We start from the raw sequence: 19,818 nt of genomic DNA on the forward strand, positions 1-19,818 counted from the left end.
GTAAAAGACGGATGGGGTAAGAACCCATTCAAATCCTTACCGTTATCCATTGTGTCATATTCAAATGTTGCACGGCAGCATCGTGTTCAAGGCACAGTTGATCCCATCTGGCACCAAAATTATAATTAAAATTTAGCAGACGAGGGCTCGATCTCTGAAGCTCCTAGGATATGCAATATTTCTGCCAGCCATCCACACAGATAGTACAAATTCCTCATTTAGGCCCCTATGAAAGGAGTCTAATCTGTGTATCCATCTGGCTTCCCTTAGTAGTAAACGGATGTTGGTGGATTGATTGACCACTTCAAGAACCCACCATATCATGTTGTCTGCAGTATGCTGGAATTCTATGTAATGGTTCACCATTGGTGCAGTGAGGTTCCTGCATCTGATCCTCGATCTGTGCTCACAAATTCTAATGTGAACAGCTCTCATTGTGAGGCCCACATACCTCAGGCCACACGGGTATTCTATACAATAGATTACCTATTTGGTCTTCCAGTTAGTGTTTTTCCGGGGTGTCCATGTCCGGCCATTGAAACAAAACTCTTTTATTTTCTTAGTGAATCTGCATGCAGCCTAGCTACCACATGGGTAGTGCCCGCTTGTGGTTCTAAGGTTCCAGAGTCCTAATCGAGTTGAAGGTTTCACAAATTTAGAGTGGACCACCTTGTCACAGAGGTTTTTGGCACGCTTGAAAGCGAAACTTGATAGATGTTTATTGGGAAGACTCAATCTTGCAAGTGGCCAATATTTCAATATGAGCTTGTCAATGTGGAACGTATCTGTCCCATGGGTAATGACACATATTACCCTCTCATAATCTTGTTTAGAACCTTCTTTAGGGGTCAAAAACGTGTCTATGTCAGAGAATCTTGCACGATTTTTGGATCTCGTGATTAGTTTGCAAGGGTATCCTCTTTGGGTAAGTCTATGGTCTAGATCCCGAGCATGATTATAGAAGTCTTGCCGGTTTGTACAATTCCTCCTGATCCATAGATATTGACCATATGGGAGATTCTTCAGGGTGTGTTTCGGGTGATCACTGGAGAAATGAAACAGTGTATTCTTGTCACTGTGTTTGGGGAAAAGATCGCATCTCAACACACCTCCAGAATGTTGGATCTTAAGGTCCAGGAAGTTGACCTCTGTTGTTCTATGATCCATTGTGAATTGAATGTTTTCATCAACGTTGTTCAGCAATTGAAGGAATAGTTCTAGATCTGTTTCTGTTCTTTCCCAGATGAAGAGAATGTTGTCAATATATCTCTTCCAGTGTGAGATCTGATTATGGAAGGGATTTTTGTTCGACAGAATGTTGCTGTTTTCAAAGCTCTACATGAAGAAAATCGCTAGACTCAGTGCGAATGCTGCCCCCATGGCCGTCCCTTTGGTTTGGAGGTAGAATTGGCCATTAAACTCAAAGTAGTTTCTGCACAGTACCAAGGTCATCAATTCTATGATGTGACTGTCGGGAACTCTTTCCTGTAGGTTGTAGTCCATTAGATGATCCCTCATACATTCTATTGCTGCTGCTTGGGGTATGCTAGTATATAGTGATTTTATGTCCATGGTGACTAACCGTTGTTTGGATTGGTCAAAGGTAAGCTCTTCAAAGATTTGAATAGTGTGAGTTGTATCGCGAAGGTATGTGTATGTCAACTTAGAGAGAGGTTCGAGGGTAAACCCACAACCAGAAATGATGGTTCAACCAGGGAGGTTTTCTAGATCTTTATGAATTTTGGGGAGAGGATCCATTGTTGGATTTTACTTATCCAGCCGCAGTCTGCTGCATATTGGGATATTTCTGTAATCTCCTCTGCAATTTATTTAGTTGGATCTTTTTTGATTTTTCTTTAGCTTTCCTCATCCATGAGTAGTCTGTTCATCATCGATAAGTATTGCACCAAGGTCATTAGAACGTTCCCTCCCTTTTTATCTGCCGGTTTGATAAATAGGGATTGGTTCCTGGCGAGTTCAATGATAGCCTTATTATCATCCTGTGTAGTGTTTTATCTAGTTTTCTCTATCTGCTTTCTAAGGTTGTTGAGAGCCTTCAAAACACATTCATCAAATGTAATGATTTCTAGCAGTATCTGGTTGTCTTGGGGACAAAAATTAGATGGTGCACGAAATCCTGAGTCGGGTTCGTTATTTGCGAGTCCTTCAGTTTTATGGTTCTGAAAAATTAAGAATCTCCATTTCTGTTTTGAACCAGTCAGTTTGCTGGGAAGGTACAACATTTAGACCTTTGTATAATGCTGCTGATTGTGCTGCAGATAATTTCAAATTTGACAGATTTGCCGCATCATAGGTGTGTACCGCTAGAACCGGGGGGGGCCCATCCTCGCCCGCCCATTCTGCCTCTTCCTAAAAAAGGAGGCGGTGATGGAGGAGGATGTTGGAAGTTTCCAAAATTGTGTGTTTGGTTGCAGCGGGTTTGGTCATCCGAGTCGCTGCTTGAATTCGAGAAAGTAACCAATCTCCTCCATCCTTGTCCCTGCTTCTGAGTTGTGTGTTGGTTATTTGCAGCCTCAATAGCTTGGTCAGTTGTGTATGGAAATGTGTTGCCTAGTTTGATGTCTTTTTTTAGTTTTCTGGTTTTCTTTGTAATGGTGGTGCTTTTAAACTCTTCCACCTGTTTATTTATTGCTGCTTTCAGTGGTTCTCATGCATTAGTGAGGGCTGTAATGTTTGAAAATGTTCTTCCTCTGGGTCAAGGTCTTTTTGGATCATAGCGCTGATTCTTTGAGCAGTTGAAATTGTCAAAACCATAAGGTCATGGCTGCACTTAATCTCAATGTGACTAAAAGTGATTGCATACTTCTTATCACTCAAAAAGGACAAGGTTCATTGTGGATTATGAGTCCTGCAGGGATTGTGTTTGATTATAAATATTCCCATAAGAAATGACGATGCAACTCAGTCCAAAAGTTTTTCTTTTTTAGTTTGAGTAGGTCATCACTTCCTTTAGTTTCTGCTATATTTTGATTTGATCCAGTGGGGTAAAAAATGGAAGGACCCTGGATGATATCAGATGTTTGTTGCAGCATGTAGCTAAATGTTTGGTTCTCTACCATTCTATTGTTAAATCTTTTTGGACTCTTAAGAGTAGGGTGAAGCCCCCGCAGAAAGGTGTGGCTACAATGTTAGTGTTAGGCAGGCAGGAGAATAGACTGGACCGTAGTCCTCAATCTGCACTCTTGTTTCTTGGAGTGTGAATTCTACACTCTAAGCAACCATTGGGTGTTAAGTACAATATTTCAAAAATAGGGGAGACCCTTTGTGGGCAAGCGTGGTTGGGGTCAAGATACAACACCAAAACAAAAAATGTGTTGCAAACGACTCAATGTGTTGTGTACATTCTAATCATTTCACAGATTTTGTATCGTGCTAAAGGAGTCACAAAGAGTATCTCAAATAATTATTGATTATGGCTTTTTAATTTAATGACAAATATACCCAACATAAAAAAGCATATTTCACATGAGATAAATTGTGAGAAAAATATCAAATCAAAACAATGATAATATAACCATAATATAATATAAAGACACAAATGACAAGAATGGTAACAAGATTTAGCCAAAATCAAAGTTCTAAAAGGATAAACAACATACATTGATACTACTCAATCTGAATTGTGAGTTACTCCAGGGTATATTTTAACATCACCCAAAAGGTTAAGGCATGATTCATTGATAATCATGCCTTAAAACTGCCTACAGGTTATACTTGGAATTACCCTGAAGGTTGAGACACGATCAATCAATAATCATGCCTGAAAATTGAAACATGGATGTTTCAAATCTAGTGTTTAACAGTGCCCACTCTCATCTACTGGGCATTAATACACGTATCGGTGTGCCAGTACTGGTGGCATTCTTGGAAGCATTCCTCAGGGCAGAAAAAAGTCTCTGGGGGTGGGGAGGGCACACAAATAGGTTTAGTTTAGCTTGGTGTTTGAAAAAAAGAGAAAGCTAGGTTTGAGATACTCTACAGTAATGGCTTCACTGCCCTATTCAAAAACCCCTTATCTCACTTACCCTCTGCTTCATGCAGGGGTGTGAAGGGGTATGTCCAAAATTGTGGGTTCCTCATAGAGGAGGGAAACCCTGATCTGAGAGACCAAATCGGGTACCAATCAATGGCAACTAGTGTTTTAAAATAATAAACACATTACATGGGAATATGGTATGCTGGAGAACAATTGCATAGCGTTAATAGTATGGGCAGGACATGTGACAGGGCATCAGTTGTATCTGGTGATTTCCTGGTTATTGGAAGAGGAGTGATGAACATCAGCATCATATTTCGGTCCTCAGATGGTTGATCAGAGACCTGCGTGGCGGGGTGGTGTATCACTATTTTTTGTACTTACATTTTGACACTTTTGAAAAAATAAAACACATGACAGATTTGCAAAACCAAGCTTTGTGGTCCTTGCTGATGCTCCTTGCAAATATTTGCTGCAGTCCTGTCCTGCAGCCACAGGCATGTTTTTTTTCCCATTCAAACCTATCCTGATTTTGAAAAACATTACCACATAGCCGGTCCCTGGTGGCCATAGCCACTTTAACCCCATTACCAGTCCCTCTGGGTCATGGCCATGTAGACAGATGGTCTGTGTCAATCCCAGCAATCTGGCCACTTCCCATGTCCACAGGCTATAACTCAGTCACCAAAAGTATATCACTATTTTTTGTACCTACATTATAACACTTTTAAAATAATAAAACACATTCACATTTGCAAACCATGCTTTCAGGTCATTGTCAATGCTCGAGTTTGCTCCAAATCCATCCATGTTTTATTTTTTGAAAAGTGTCAAACTGTACGTACATAATGTAGTCATGGAACTTAGGCCCCACTTCACAAAATCCCTTTAGACGATGCAAACATTCAAGGTGGGGTCTGTTATCTTACTAAAAATGTTTTTTTAAAGATTTGACAAACAGTAACAGAGTTATAAACCATCTAAAAATGTTGAGACTCTGCCTCTAATGTTGGCCACTCTTGACAAAATCCCACCAAACGATGCAGAAACATACTGGGGTTTAAAATCGTTTGGCAAACTTTTGTGAGGTTTGGTCAAACAGCACCAAATCTATATGACATGACATGATATGATATGATATGATATGGCATTTGTAACACGCCTATACACAAGTGTTTAAAGGCACAACGAGGCAAGGAAGGGGAAACTGAGGGAGGACAGAGACAGCGATTTTACTAGGACAATTGACATTGAGATTGCGGGAGGTGAAAAGTGCCTGGGGAAGGGCGGGCAGGGATGAAAACAATAACAATAAGTGGGGCCAGCAGGTGGCAGATGAAAGGGTAAGTGCAGACAGCAGGTGTCCAAAAGTGCAGGTAGGGGGAGTGTAGGGTTACAGGTACAGACCCAAGTCAAGTGTTGCCGGGAGGCAGTACGGGTGTGCAACTGGACGGCAGGGAGTTGCGCCCGAAATAATAGGGTAGCCAAGTGACCAGTGCAGTGACAGACAGGAAATCAGCAGAGGAGAGGAAGAGAGAGGCAAGGACAAGACTCACAGTCCTATTCTGGATGACTTGCAGAGGGCAGAGAGTAGAAGCTGGCAGATTTAGAAAGAGGCTGTTGCAGTAGTACAGCTTAGAGAGAACCAGATTTCTAGAGACAGTGAGCTTCTGGAGGAAGGAGAGGAAATGAAAAATACCTCTGAGGAGGTGCAGTTGGTAGTTTGACTTCTTAAAGCGTCAGATATGTGCAGTGAAAAGGAGTGTGGAGTCAAAGAGGACCCCAAGGTTCTCAGCCTCGCAAGTGGGAGCAGGAAGAGTGCCAAGGGAGGCTGGCCAGAGAGTGACGGGAAAGGAGAGTGCAGGTGTGCCGATGAGGAGAATCTCTGTCTTACTGGCATTAAGGCAGAGATCGGTAGCGACACACGACTCCTGGATAGCAGACAGACAGTCAGAGATGAGGGAAGGTGAAGAGGTGGCCGAGGGGAGCCTGAAAACTGAGTGTCATCCGCATAGCACTGAAAGTTGGAGCAGAGAGCGGCAATGCGTTGGGCGAGAGGTGTCGGTTATTGGTTCAACAGCCAGAGAGAGAGGTTAGAACCATGGGGAACACCACAGGTAGAGTGGGAGATAAAGGAAAGGAAGGACCAACGTTGGACCTGGAGGGATCAATCAGAGAGGAATGAGGTCAATCAGACCAGGGTCTGATCGGTGATACCCAGGTTATCACAGAGATGATTGAGAAGGATGGCATGGGTGACTGTGTCAAAGGCAGAAGAGAGACTGAGTAAGATGAGGACAGAGGGGAGATTAGAATCAAGGTTAGAGAACGGGTCTTCAGGGTTTTCAGGAGAGCAGTTTCCATGCTTCTACCTGCTCTGAAGCCAGACTAATGGTCATGGAGACTACCAAAAGATTCAGGGTGAAGATTGAGCTAGAAGATGGCCAGATTTTCCAGGAGTTTGCCCAGGAAAGGAGTGATGGAGATCTGGCGATATTTAGTCGGGCAGGAGGTTTCAACTGAGGGTTTCTTGAGAGGAGGGTGCACAAGCAAGTGCTTCAGTGGGGAAGGGAAGGCTCCAGTGGTGAAGGAGTGGTTGCAGATGTCAGGAGAGGAGAGGAGAGGTAGAGACTGCACCAGGATTGGCCAGCTCGTTGCAGATTTCAAAGAGTTTGGCCGAGTTGTTAGATGCTGCAGAGACGGAGGCTTGGATGTGGCCTCTCTTCTTAGTGTGGACAGAGAGCCGGTATTGCCTTTGGAACAGGCGGCACGCCAATTTGTCAGAGGATGCAGAAGAAGCTAGCCATTTCCTCTCAGCCACCCCGCACTTGCGTTTAAGGGTGACAGTGTCAGAGTCATACCAGGAGTTGCACTTGGCTTTGGGCTTCAAGCAGATCCTCATGACAGGGGCAAGAACATCAAGAGTATCAGAGATAGAAGAGTGGAGCATGGAAAGGGCTGCGTCAGGATGTGAGTCAGCCAGAGGAGGCAGAGGGGGGAGAAAGTGACGGCAAAAGCCTTAACTGACACACGCTTCATTGGTCCTATGACCAAGAAGGTAGGTTACAGTGCTGGAGTTGGCTTGGCCTGAGGGCTAGAGAGGGAGAGATGGGAGGAAACGAGACAGTGATCACTCCAGGAGAGAGGAGTGATGAAGGGGGAGGTCTGAGGAGTTCAGAACATACAGAGTGTGCCCTGCAGAGTGAGTCGGGCCATAGGGGAGAATAGAAAGAGAGAAAGAGTTGCAGAGGTTGCAAAAGAGTCCGGAGGAGGAACAGGAAGAATCCAGGTAGATGTTAAAGTCTCCAAGAAGGAAGAGTTGAGTGGTCGATACCAGGTGGGAGGAGGAGAGGTCAGCCCACTCAGAGAGGAAGGAGGTGATGTGACCAGGTGGCTGATAGATAGTAGCCATGGTAGGAGATTAGCCAAGAGAGAGAGAGAGAGAGAGAGAGAGCCTGCAGACAAGGCATTCAAAAGAGGAGTTAGCCTGCATAGGAATGACAGAGGTAGGAATCCAATCTGGTAAGATCAAGTCTACACTTCCACGGGAACTGTTGGATCTGGGCACGGAGAGGATCATAGCCATCAGGGAAGATAGTGTCAAAGCTTGTGACAGAGCTGGTCATAAACCATGTCTTGGTGAGAACGAGGACATCCAGATCAAGTTCTTCCAGGAGGCGGCAGAAGTCAGAGCAGTGTTTGACAGCTGAGCGAGAGTTGAGAGTGGTGATATGGAGAAGGTTATCAGCCTTGAAAGACTTCTGGGGAGGGGTACAAATTAGAGGTACGCCCTGCAGAGATGTAGAAGGAGCATGAGAGAGGGCTGAAGAAGAAGGATGAGAGGGCAAAGTTGCAAATGTTGACGCAGTGTGGGGAGGCAAGGAAGCCTAAAAACGGAGAGAAGGGATAGCAGGAGAATAAAGGAAAGTGACGAGGGGTGGAAAACATCTATCAAAGAGAAGAAGGTTGGCCTGAGGGCCTTGGACCAAGATGGTGCCAAGTAAACATTAATGATGACCTTAGAGGTGTTGAAGGGGGCCAGGAGGGCCTCCCACCAGGTCAAGGGAACGGCAAAGAGGATTTTGGTGAGGGTCTGTCTGGAGGAAGCACTGGTATAGGTGTCATCGATATGGTGGACTTGGTTGTTTGAAAAGATAGGAGAAACAGGGAGCACCATAGAATAGGTGTGAGAAAAGTAGAGAGGGGTGGAGGGGAAAGGTGAGGGAGACACTAGGGGAGGACACAAAGAGGGGTGAAAGCAGACAAGACAGAAAGGGGCAAGACAATAGTGTATGATTGACTAAGTAGACAAAATCTCAGATGGAAGAGTAGGCAGAAGTAAGGCAGTCTGGTAAGAAAATCAGGTTACCAGGGTATCAGGAACAGAGCCGTCATTAAAAAGAGAACCTAGAGGAGGGTGGAGCACAGCAGAACATAGAACAATATACAAATTAACAAAGAAGTCAACAAATGTAAACCTAGTAGAAGGAAGAATGCAGCAGAAGACAAAGCAATACAATGCAAAACAGGCAGTTAGTGAGGAAAATACACAAAACAAATATTTAAAGTATTTTGTGACCACTCCTCTAATTTTGCTCCCTCTTGAACAAAACAGCACCATACTTTGCAGAACCATCCAGGGTCAGGTCTAGAATGATATTACAGTTTGCAGTTTCATTGAGTGGCATCAAATTTATAAGTCATCCAAAAACTGCTTTTCACCAACTCTGTATTTCAGAAATAGGAATGGATGTCCTCAAACATCTGAGATGTTCCTGGCTTTGGGGATGAAACAAAAACACCAATTGTTTTTGCTTTTTATGTCCATATCCCATACCATCAAAATAGCAACAGGTGATCAGGGTGACCAAATGAAATAACACCACTTCAGTATTCATTCAATTCATACAATCAATGTCATTCTTTTGAGGTTGGGTAAATAAATGTTAGTTTTAACCAATTGCTTCAATGCATACACTTGTAATGGTATGAAATTCCAACAGGACATAACATATTGAAGATACAGTATCTAAAAGTGATACAATAACATTTCAGCCCATGCTTTTTGGCCTGGACATACATCTAGAAAAATAACAAGGTCCCATATAACATTTTGGGATCAGGTGATCTAGTGACAGTGTTGACACTCAGCACTCAGAGGGATGAGACACAGATGTGTTTCGGCCAATTGAGAGCTGATCTATTGGGCTGAGAAATGGATGGCCTTCATCAGGACAAAAGGCGGAGTTTGGTGATGGAGTCCTGTTTCTTTCGTGTTTTCATGGTTTCACACAGTGTTTTCAAAAATCCACTTCGAGGTTATTGGTGGAGGAGAAGGAATGATGGTAAACTTTCTTGCTTCCAGAGCTAAATTGCAAGACAGTGAAATAAAAAAGAGTGAGAGAGAAAGAAGGATAGAGAAAGAAGGAGAGATAGAGGCTGCTAATTTTGTTTAACATTCAGCAGTATAGTGGAGCAGTATATATATCAAGCTGGTAGCCGAGACGCTCTTTGCAACATTAACTGTGGCATATTTTCTACCTTCATTAGGACAGCAGAGTTGCCCCATTTCATACTGGCTCTTTAGATGTTCTATTTGGCCCTAACACAAACTGTGAAAATGACTGTATTCTGAATGAGCCACTATTGCACATGCTGTGGGATACATTTTCGAAAAGGGGTGGGGCTTCAAGCCCATTAAATATGTTTGCTGATCTGTAACCCAACCCCTAGGAAGAAAGAAGACTGTGGTTGGCCTAGGAACTAGTAAAGTGAAAGAATGAATGGCAGGGGAGGGGAATGAAAATGGATCTGATAGTCAAAGCAGTGAGGGTTGTTTTTAGTGAGGTCAACTGGTGAGAAGGAGGACCAAAGACCAAACACGGGAATGTCAGTGCATAGGGGCATGGAAGATGATTGCTATAAGCATGTGCAAGTTGAGGTATGGGTTGATGGGATAAAGTGGTACATTGATGTGAGAGTGTGCACAAGGAGAGTAAGTCAAACTATCAGCGGGAGAGCAGGAGGTGAATGCGTGTGATTAGGGCAGCTGACTGAAAGAGTGAAATGAGGGTGATTGTGAGAGATGGTGTGAGTATAATTTAGTGTAGAGCAATAGTGTAGAGCAATAGTGAAGACAGCAGTTAGAAGTAGTGTGTGAAGAGAGTAGTAGTGTGGAGATGGAGTAATAGTGTGGAGAGTGAGGAGAATAACAAATCAGACAGAGTAAAGTAGAGGTAGAGTTCAACATAGATTAGGTCAAGAAAGGGGAACATCTGAGTGGCAGTGAAAGAGAAAAGAGTGAGAGAGAAAGACAGAGAGTTGGAGGAAGTGAGGGCAGACAGTAAAGGGAAGGTAGAGGAAGGATAGAACATCAGGGCAAGGACAACAAGAATGTTCAAATACAAGAACAAGAGAGACCTGAGTGATTGTGAATATGTAGAGGTATCTTGAAGTTCTATGTTTAAATAAAACATATAATATTGAGACAAAAGTAGACATGCTTCAGTGGATTGTAGTCCGAATTCAGCTGTGTTTTTTAGATGATGTCCTCAGCATCGTGAGTTATGGGACCACCCACATTTTGAACCACTTGATACATTTTGATAAATCAATAATATTCTAATGAAAACAAGCCTGTATTTGTCCCAGATTGTGGGATGGGACTGTTGTTTTGTCGGGATTATAAAAGTAATACACGGTATTCTGACTGTAGCCAAACATGTTAAAAGAACCTTACATGTAAACAATATCCTTTCTTTATAATTCTCTTCCAGAATAGTTATTATTGTTTACTGAAAAGTCAATCAATGTGTAATGATGAAAGTATATCCTGGTCTAAAAGGCAATACGTTTATTTCCGTGACATCGGCATAGAATTAGGTCCAACACATTTTGGACGCAAGTCCATCCTCAGGGACCAAGTTCTAAACAAACATTTTAAAACCAAAACATATAAGTAAGCCAAATCCTGTGAACATATCACTCAATTAAAGATAACAGTATCAAGGAACAGAATATTATCACAAGTGATCCTACATGCCTGTCCAAAATCTTCTAATGGTATATTCTTATCCCTGTGAAAAATGTAGTGTCCATATACGAATACCAATTATTTGCATAATACATTTACTTATTTGATTTATTTTTGCATTTTTAAAGCGCTCACACAGCCCGCTGGCATTGAGGCGCTGTTACAGTAATTGTTTGTTTTTTAGTTGCGTAATTGTTTTTTTGTCTTAGTTGCGTATTTATAATGTGCTTAAATAGCAAGAGGTTTCTAAGCGCAGACCCGGGGATCGAAAAAGCTATCCTCCCAGGACATCCATTGAATAGAACAGAGTGAGATCAAAAATCCAAAAGAGCACGTACCTGTCATATTCAATATCATTAGATATAGATAAACTCTATAATTGTGCCACATAATTTGTTTTCTCTGCATTTAATTCAAGGTGCAGATTATTGCACTTTGCAAAATGATGTTCGCTGATTTTTTCAGGCCCATTGGGGTGGTAATCCAAAATGACTGCATTAGCCGCATAAAATAGAACAGGGATCTTCAAGGATGACATCTTCGGGTGGTCAAAACAAACCTTGGCAAGGGTGTCTATTGCTTCCTGGGTGTAAATACAAAAAAGAAGTGGAGCCAATAGGCATCCTTTCCCCACCCCTTTATTTGCAATGAATGGATGAGTCTGCTCATCACCTAAACCGTAGCATAAAGTAGATCGATTCTAGGCATAGGGCAACATTATAGAGGTAAACAATTGTAGAGGAATGTTGGAGTCCAGTAAAATTTGGCACATTGAATTTCGAGAAACTGTATCAAACACTGCTTTCAGGTCAAGAAATATAACATATAATTGCATTTTGCATAGTACAGAATGTTTCTGATTCACTATAAATAGCCACAATCAATAGTCTATTGTACCCCTATTAGCACAAAAGCCTGCTTGCAAGTCACTCGGCACATTATTATTGTCCACATATTTTTGCAAATGATTGAGAATCACCTACCCGAAGGTCTTTTCTGCACAATCTAATAGGGAAATCGGTTGATCGTTTCTCGGAAACTTCCTTCCCCCCTTTTTGTAAATTGGTACAATTACTGCTCTCAGCCAAGAGTTGGGAATGGAGCCAGATCTAAGAACAGCATTACAAATGTTAGTTAAAGCTGGGGCTCAAATTGCCACCTTGTCCCAAAAAAGATTCAATGGGATCAAATATGGGCCTGCAGCTCGTCCATTTTTCTTTTCACTCAATGCCCTTTCTACATATTTGCATTCCTGCGTATTATGCATCCACTACAGCAGAAAACATATGGGGCTGAAACATCTGTTCCTCCCCGTTCTTGTATAAAATAGAAAAGTGGGAGTCCCAAAGATAAGATTTTAACGTACAGTATTATGATTGGTCACCATTCAATTCCTTTGCAGGGGCCAGTTTCTAAGACGCATTATAATCTCGGCCATTTAAGCTTTTGTGAGGGAGCTCCAGTAGTTGGCCACACAATCTCTCTTCTTCAGAGTAATTACATTTTTATACTGCGGCTGTAAATATCATAGCTTGGTTTTATCCACCCGCAGATCCATTCTCACATATCTCACTAATCTCTTTTTAGCTTTAGCACAAGGATCATCATGCCAACCAATTCTTAGCAAAGCTTTCTTTTTTACAGGTACTATAGGCAAATGTTCCTTACGTATAGTGGTCAGAATTTGAGTTAAATTCCATTGTAGTTCCATACAAGATTTTAAAGTTTACTGCTATTCTCAAATGTTTCCATGCCTCCTAATCAAGAATTTAAACATGATTACAGTCTATCTAGTGTTGAAAACAGTATTACAATGTTTGAAGTGGAAACCAATGAAAGGTCAGATGAGAGTGTATCGTGGGAACCAAAATATGTAGATTTTGAGTGCTACATGCTTGATATTTTGAATATGTTGAAATACACTGTGGGCCTCGTTACAAGTCCGGCAGTAGCCGTGCCGGAAAAACCAGCAGGCTGCAGCCGGACCCATAATACCATTCTTTCCCATAGGACTCCATGGGGATGGGGACCATGGAAACACTGGTTCCGTCTATGACAGAGCCAGCGTTTCCATGTCTGCCTGCAAGCGGGTGGTGTTACTCCCGCCAGGTCAGACCGGATTTACCACCATCGTTGTTTCTGGACCGGCTGACTTTTAATGAGCCCCCAGGTCTTTTAATGGTACTAATTATATGAAACCATTTAATTAGATTCAGAAAATGTAATTTGGACAAACTTAAAAATGCAAGGGAGCTGTCAAGGCAAATACTGCACAGACATCTTTGTTGCGTCAAATATTTGTTGGACATGTTGCAGCACGTAATGTGCCATTTTGTTTAGTATTTCAGGAAAGTCAAATTTGGGTGTTCCTTGAATTGCTGTTGTGTTAAAAACTAGGCCTTTTCCCTCTTCTGAGAGGGCTGAATCTGGGTGCTGCTTGCAGTGCGTGTATTTCAACCCAAACGCCTTCTAATTTGCTCTGTCTCTGCAAACCTTACCACTCACTACTGTTGGTTACTGTTGGACCTTTTTAATTTCTGCTAGAGACACTGGCCCAGAGTCCCCCCTTGGCTGTTGATCTCTTATGTCCACACTGTTCTACACCCAGACTGTTCCTGCATTCCCCCATGGTGTGTTAGCTGCGTGTGCCTCCTCTGTGCTTCATTCTGTGTTAACCCCCCCCTTTAAAGGTTCAAGCGGGATATCCTGGTCTCCAACCCAGGCTTCCCTATCGATGATACCTACATCAGAGCTTCCTCCAGACAGACCCTCACCCACATCCTCTTTGTCATTTCCCTCTCCAGGCATATGGACCCCTCATATGGTCTACATTCTCTCTCCTTTCTCTTCCTTGACCATTAATGGTGGCACCTGTTGGGAGCCCCACCTAACCCCATTCCAATCCTCCAAGAACTTCATCAATGTCTATCTAAATGGTACCTTCATGTTCCAGGACTCTCAACCCGATCTCCTCCTTCTTGGTAGTTGTCACCTGCATCTTATCAACATCCTCCTTTCTCCGGCCACTCCTTCAGCCACCTCCTTCATCCTGCACTACCTCTCTGGCACTGACCTACTGCTCCACTCTGGCCCTTATTCCACCTCCACCTACTGACTCTGCCCACTCTATGGCATTTGTACTGCCTCCGCTGGATGTATCTCACTCCTGCACCCCACCCCAGAAGACTTTCAAATGTGTCAACCTGCTCCACATAGCTACGCTCAACTATTGCTCTGCTGTCAATCACAATTCTGACATTGGCCACTTCCTCAAAGACCTTGACCTGTATGTGCTCGCTGTCACAGAGACATGGTTAATGACCAGCTCTGTCACGAGTTGTGACACTCTCCTCCCTGAGGGCTACAAGATCCTCTCCGAGCCCAGAACCAACCCCTCGAGAGGGGAAGTTACCCTGAAATTTCCTGAATGGGTTCCTGCTTCTGTTATTGCTACAAGGCCTACTCCTAGTGTGCAGGCACTCTATATTTCCTGGCCTCTCTCAGACTGTGGCCACCACCTACAGGCCATCTGCCAGGTCACCCTCATCCTCTCAGAATGGGCTGACCTCTCTTCTTTCCTTGCCTCAACCTCTTATATACTCCTTTTTTAGAGACCTCAACATTCACCTAGATGCTTCTGATTGCTCCTCTGGGCTCTTCCGCAACCTTTGCGACTGTTTCTCCCTTCCCATTCTACCCACTGGTTCAACACACTCTGCCGGACACACATTGGATGTTCTCATATCCTTGATTACCCCCCTCTCTAACCCTCCCACCTGTCGTCTCTCTTGGACTGACCACTTTCTGCTCTCACCTGAAACATCTTGCCCCCCAAGCAAAACCTAACCAATCACTGCCACCTTCCTTCTCAGTCAGTTGGCCTTTGACTCCACTTTCTCTGCTCCTCCTACCCCTGCAGCAGACCTGTACTCTGACACAGCCCTTTCTAACTGCTTCTCTCTATCTCCAACACTCTGGAGATCCTTTCCTCTGTGATGAGTATCCGTCTGAAGCCTACCTCCAAGTGCAACTCTTGGTATGACTCTGACCTCGCCGCCCAGAAACGCAAGTGCAGGGTGGCTGAGAGAAAGTGTAGGGCTGCAGACGCATCCTTTGGCAACCTCGCCTGCCACCTGCTCCAAAGGCAATACAGACTCTCTGTCCTCACTAAGAAGAGGGTCCATATTCAAGTCTGTGTCTCTGCAGCTTCTAACAACATGGCCAAACTCTTATACATCTGCCAGGAGCTGGCCAATCCTACTGCAGTCTCCACCTCTGCTGTTTCCTCCCAGGCCCTCTGTATGGCTCTGGCCTCACATTTCAGCACTAAAACTCAGGAAATCCTGTCCTTGCATTCCTCTTCCTCTCCCTCTACCTCTGTGAGGCCCTCTTTGGCCACCCCTCCCTATCTTCTTCCTTTTTTTCTGCTTCTCTCTGACAACACCTGACGATCTCTATAGACAAGTCCAATCTATGAACGTGCCATCCAAACTGGTGCTCCTATACTCTTCCAGAACCATCAAGGACCACATCATCACCCTTGCTCCAGCCTTGGCCTATTTCTGCAATCACTCTTTTGTCACTAGATCTTTCCCCTCTATCCATAAGCACTCCCTTGTGGATCCTCTCCTAAAAAAGAAATCTGGCGATCCTACAGGTCAGGCAAACTATTACCCAATTTCTATGACCCCTTTCCTGGGAAAACTCCTGGAAAACGGGCCATCGCTCAGCTTACTTTCCACAGTCAATCTGTTTGTTGTGTCCATGACCATCAATCTGGCTTGAGAGCATCCAGAGGCACGGAAACTGCTCTCCTAAACACCTCTGAAGGTCAGTTCTCTAATCCTGACTCCAGCTTTCTCTGTGTCCTCGTCCTCCTTGACCTTTCCTCTGCTTTCAACAAGGTAAATCACGTCATCCTGATCAACCGTCTCTGTGTAAATCTGGGCATCACGGATCAGGCCCTGGTGTGGCTAACCTCTTTCCTCCTGGACCATCACGCCCAGGTCCAACTTGGGTCCTTTCTCTACACCACTTCTCTCTCCACATGTGGTGTCCTCCAGGGCTCTATCCTTTTAACCTGGCTCTTCAATGTCTATCTGGCCTCTTTGTCCCACCTGATCTCCTCCTTCTCCTGTAACTTTTAGTGTTATTTGGATGGCACTCAGCTCTCTTTCAGGCTTCCCTCAGCCTCCTCTCCTCCCTCGCTCATTTCTGGCTGTCTATCCACGATTCAGATTGGTGTTGCTCCAATGATCTTTGCCTAAATTCAAATAAGATGGACATCCTTCTCATTGGGACCCCTGCTCCCGCTTTCCATTTCTCAATCTAACTGCCCTCCTTGGGCCCTAAATCCTCACCTTCCTGTGAGGCAATAAACATTGGTGCCATCTTCAACTCTGCTCTCTCCTTCTCTCCTCACATCACATACCATTACAAAAGGCCCACATCCAGCTGCACCTCATTAGATGTATTCTGCCTTTTCTCACCTTCCCCCAGACACTCACTGTCTCTCGAGTCCTGGTGCTCTCCAGGCTTGACTACTGCAACAGCCTCTTTCTCAATCTGCTCACCTCTACTTTTCGCCCCATGCAACTAATACAGAACAGGACTGCAAGACTTATCCTTGGCTTCAAGCCCAGGGACCATATCTCTCCAGCGCTGAAGTCTCTCCACTGGATCCCGTTGGCTGCAAGGATAAAGTCCAAGACCCTCTGCATCATCCACAAGGCTGTCTGGGGACGGGCCCTGCACTACATCCACCGCTCTCTTCCGAAATAGCTTGCTTCTAGAGCACTTTGCTCAGCTACCTCCAACTCTCTGAGGGTCAGGCACTTCTCCAGGCAGAGAGTGGGGTTATATCTCTCTCCTCTTCAGGTGCCTCCCAGTCAAATGGCCTCCTTGTCCCACTCATACTTGAGCCAGAGCAATAGACGTCCCGGAAGCAGCTCACGACCCTCCTCTTCTTCTCTGCCTTTTCTCTCTTTTTTTCCTTTGCTAACTCACCTGTCTGCTGTACCGACTGGTTGCTTGGTTCCCTCAGATTCTGATTGGTTACTAGGCACCTACACGACCAGTCTTCCGTTGCACAGCCTCCTGGCCTACCGCACACTCAGGGGCTGTAACTGTAACCCCTACATCCCCCCTTCCCCCTTGCACTTACCCGGAGCTGCGATGCCCTGCCTCCACATACTCAGAGCCATGCTGCCCTGACCACACTTCCCCCTGTACTCTGCCTAGCATTTCCCTCTCCCTTGCACATCTTCCTCTCCTATCCCATACACTTCTCTTTGTCTTACTTGCAGGATTTGAATGACACAAAGCCTAGTAGTATTGTTTGTCTTGTCCTCCCCATGTCTTCACTCCCTTGTCTTGTGGCGCCTAGGAACACTTGTGTAAAGGTGCTTTCTATGCCATATCATATCATAACCCTCAACAAGATATTGGCATTTGTGAAGTTTTAGAAATACACTTCACATCCAAAACACTTATATATCCAAAATCCCAGAAGAAATACCTGTGTCCTGAAAAAGAAATGGCATGCTTCCAAGAACAGGAAGCACTGGAAAATGCACTTGCAGAAAAAATACTTGGTTGGCTGGTGATGGTCAATGTGATAGCCCAGTTCCTGGTTGGCTGGTGATGGTCAATGTGATAGCACAGAGTTCAGAACCATTGTACAGTAGAACAATAATAGGCTCTGTCTTTGTTCAAATTGCAGAATACTGTTCCTCTGTTGCAATGTAGAAGCGTGGTTCAACAAAATAAATTGAACGGATTCAGTTTTATATTTTATAAGTCGAACAGTTAGCAACAAAAAGACAACATCATAGACAAAGTCGTGTGAAAGAGGTTTCCATGGATTAAACATCAATTCAATGATTTGAATATGTCTGAATCACTGAAGAAGAAAATGAAATCAGCTGGGGAAAAATATTTTGAGAAACAATTCACATGGTCATAGTCAATGCATAATGAACTTTGGTGGAGTCCTCAAAGTTGGTAAGAATCAGAAAAAAATAGTTGTTGAAAAGTGGCTTACACTTATGCACCATTGAGCTAGCCATCCTGTATGTGAAACAAATCAATGCACACAAAGAAATGTTCCTATTGGATATGTGACAATTTAGCCTTAAGTACAATCTCTCATAATCAGAGTAATTCTATTTTAACAGTTTGTAGGCATCTGTAATTAAATTCACCAGCATACAATTAATCATCATAGAAATGGTATTCCTCTTTAAATTCATAATTTATTAAATGAAATGTGGTCATAATTTATAAAATACATAATGATCATAGTTATAGTTCTTTTATATTAGGAATTCTTACATAAATATATAAAAGACACAGAGCCACAATACACACTGTAAGCAAAACCTACAACTAATACAAAACACAGAAAGGATTATGAAGAAATCCAGACTATACTTAAACACGAGATTCGTATAAATCCATGCACAGGTAGCTCCAGGTTTGACACTTGAATATGAGTTTCGGCATATCAAATGTACAGCCTTCTTCAGGACCAATATACCCCAAATTAGGGAGATATTGTAAGTATCCAGATGCTCAGATGTATCCTGATGGAATCTTTCATCTAGACATATCCTTCAAAGATGAATAAGTGACGGACGACAGTGAAATGGACCTCACCATGTAGTTCTTGCAGTGCACATATATTTCTATGCCACTGCTTTTAGGCACAATTTCAGGAAACGGCAAATATCCCTTCCCCATCATCAGTGAAGAAGGATACACAGACTCCAGACCAAGTTTATCCATCTGTCAGAAGTGCAGCAAAGGAAAACAAATCAACACTGCCAAGCTTGCACAAATCTGCCACTGAATAAGGAACAGCAACATAGAAATAAATGGCTGGAGCCTTAGTCATTGCCTCAGAAGGCACTAGTGATGATTGTCTGTGACAAGAGATTGATAAGATATATGAAGTGTCTTCCTGATTTTTGCACCAAAATGTTTCAGAAGGTAGATGAGTATGGCAGGCACTTACCCCAGTGATTTGTGATAATGTGCCAGTCATGTCTTGTAGATTTTTTGAAGGAGTTACCTCACACCATATAGATGCAGGCCTGAGGAAGAGGCACACACAAACTAAATGACAACTTGGTATTTCATTGAAACATTATCTTTTGCACACTCCTGTGTTCAAGGCCACATTCTGAGATGGAATCATTTATTACATGATTTTAAATAACATGTACAAATTTACAATATTCCAAGTACCCGCTAGAGTAGCAAACAAAAATGAACAGCTGAAAAATAAATTTGTGTCATTCGAAAATATCACAACCTGTATTTAAAACAATAATAACATGGCGCTCCCAAATCATGTTTTTGCCTTAGAAATTCATAATGTTTTGCATTTCAGAACATGTTAGAAATATGGAACTTGATTTCCCAGGATTCTGTGTGTAAGCCTAAAAGACATGGCTTGTTCATTTATTCATACCTGACATGGAACAACTTTAATTCTATACTAAATAAGTTATGGGTTGTGGCAACACCCCATAAGTATTAGTGCCACTTGCGTGCAGTGATTGTGGGACACATACAAGTGTATTAGGTCCAATTTAATATGCACACAGCCTTCACAAATATACAAAATCAGGTATCACTGATGATTTCAAAAGATTCCTAGTTATATCATTCTGCATAAGTATGAATTGGACAAATCCATTTTTAGTGAACTCATCTTCATTTCAAAGGGGAACTAGTACTTTACTTGATTGCACAGTACATCACTTATCTGATTGTATATATTGTA

This window comes from Ambystoma mexicanum, chromosome 5q, assembly GCF_040938575.1.
Source record: "Ambystoma mexicanum isolate Mex_15411 chromosome 5q, UKY_AmexF1_1, whole genome shotgun sequence".
Taxonomy (NCBI): domain Eukaryota; kingdom Metazoa; phylum Chordata; class Amphibia; order Caudata; family Ambystomatidae; genus Ambystoma; species Ambystoma mexicanum.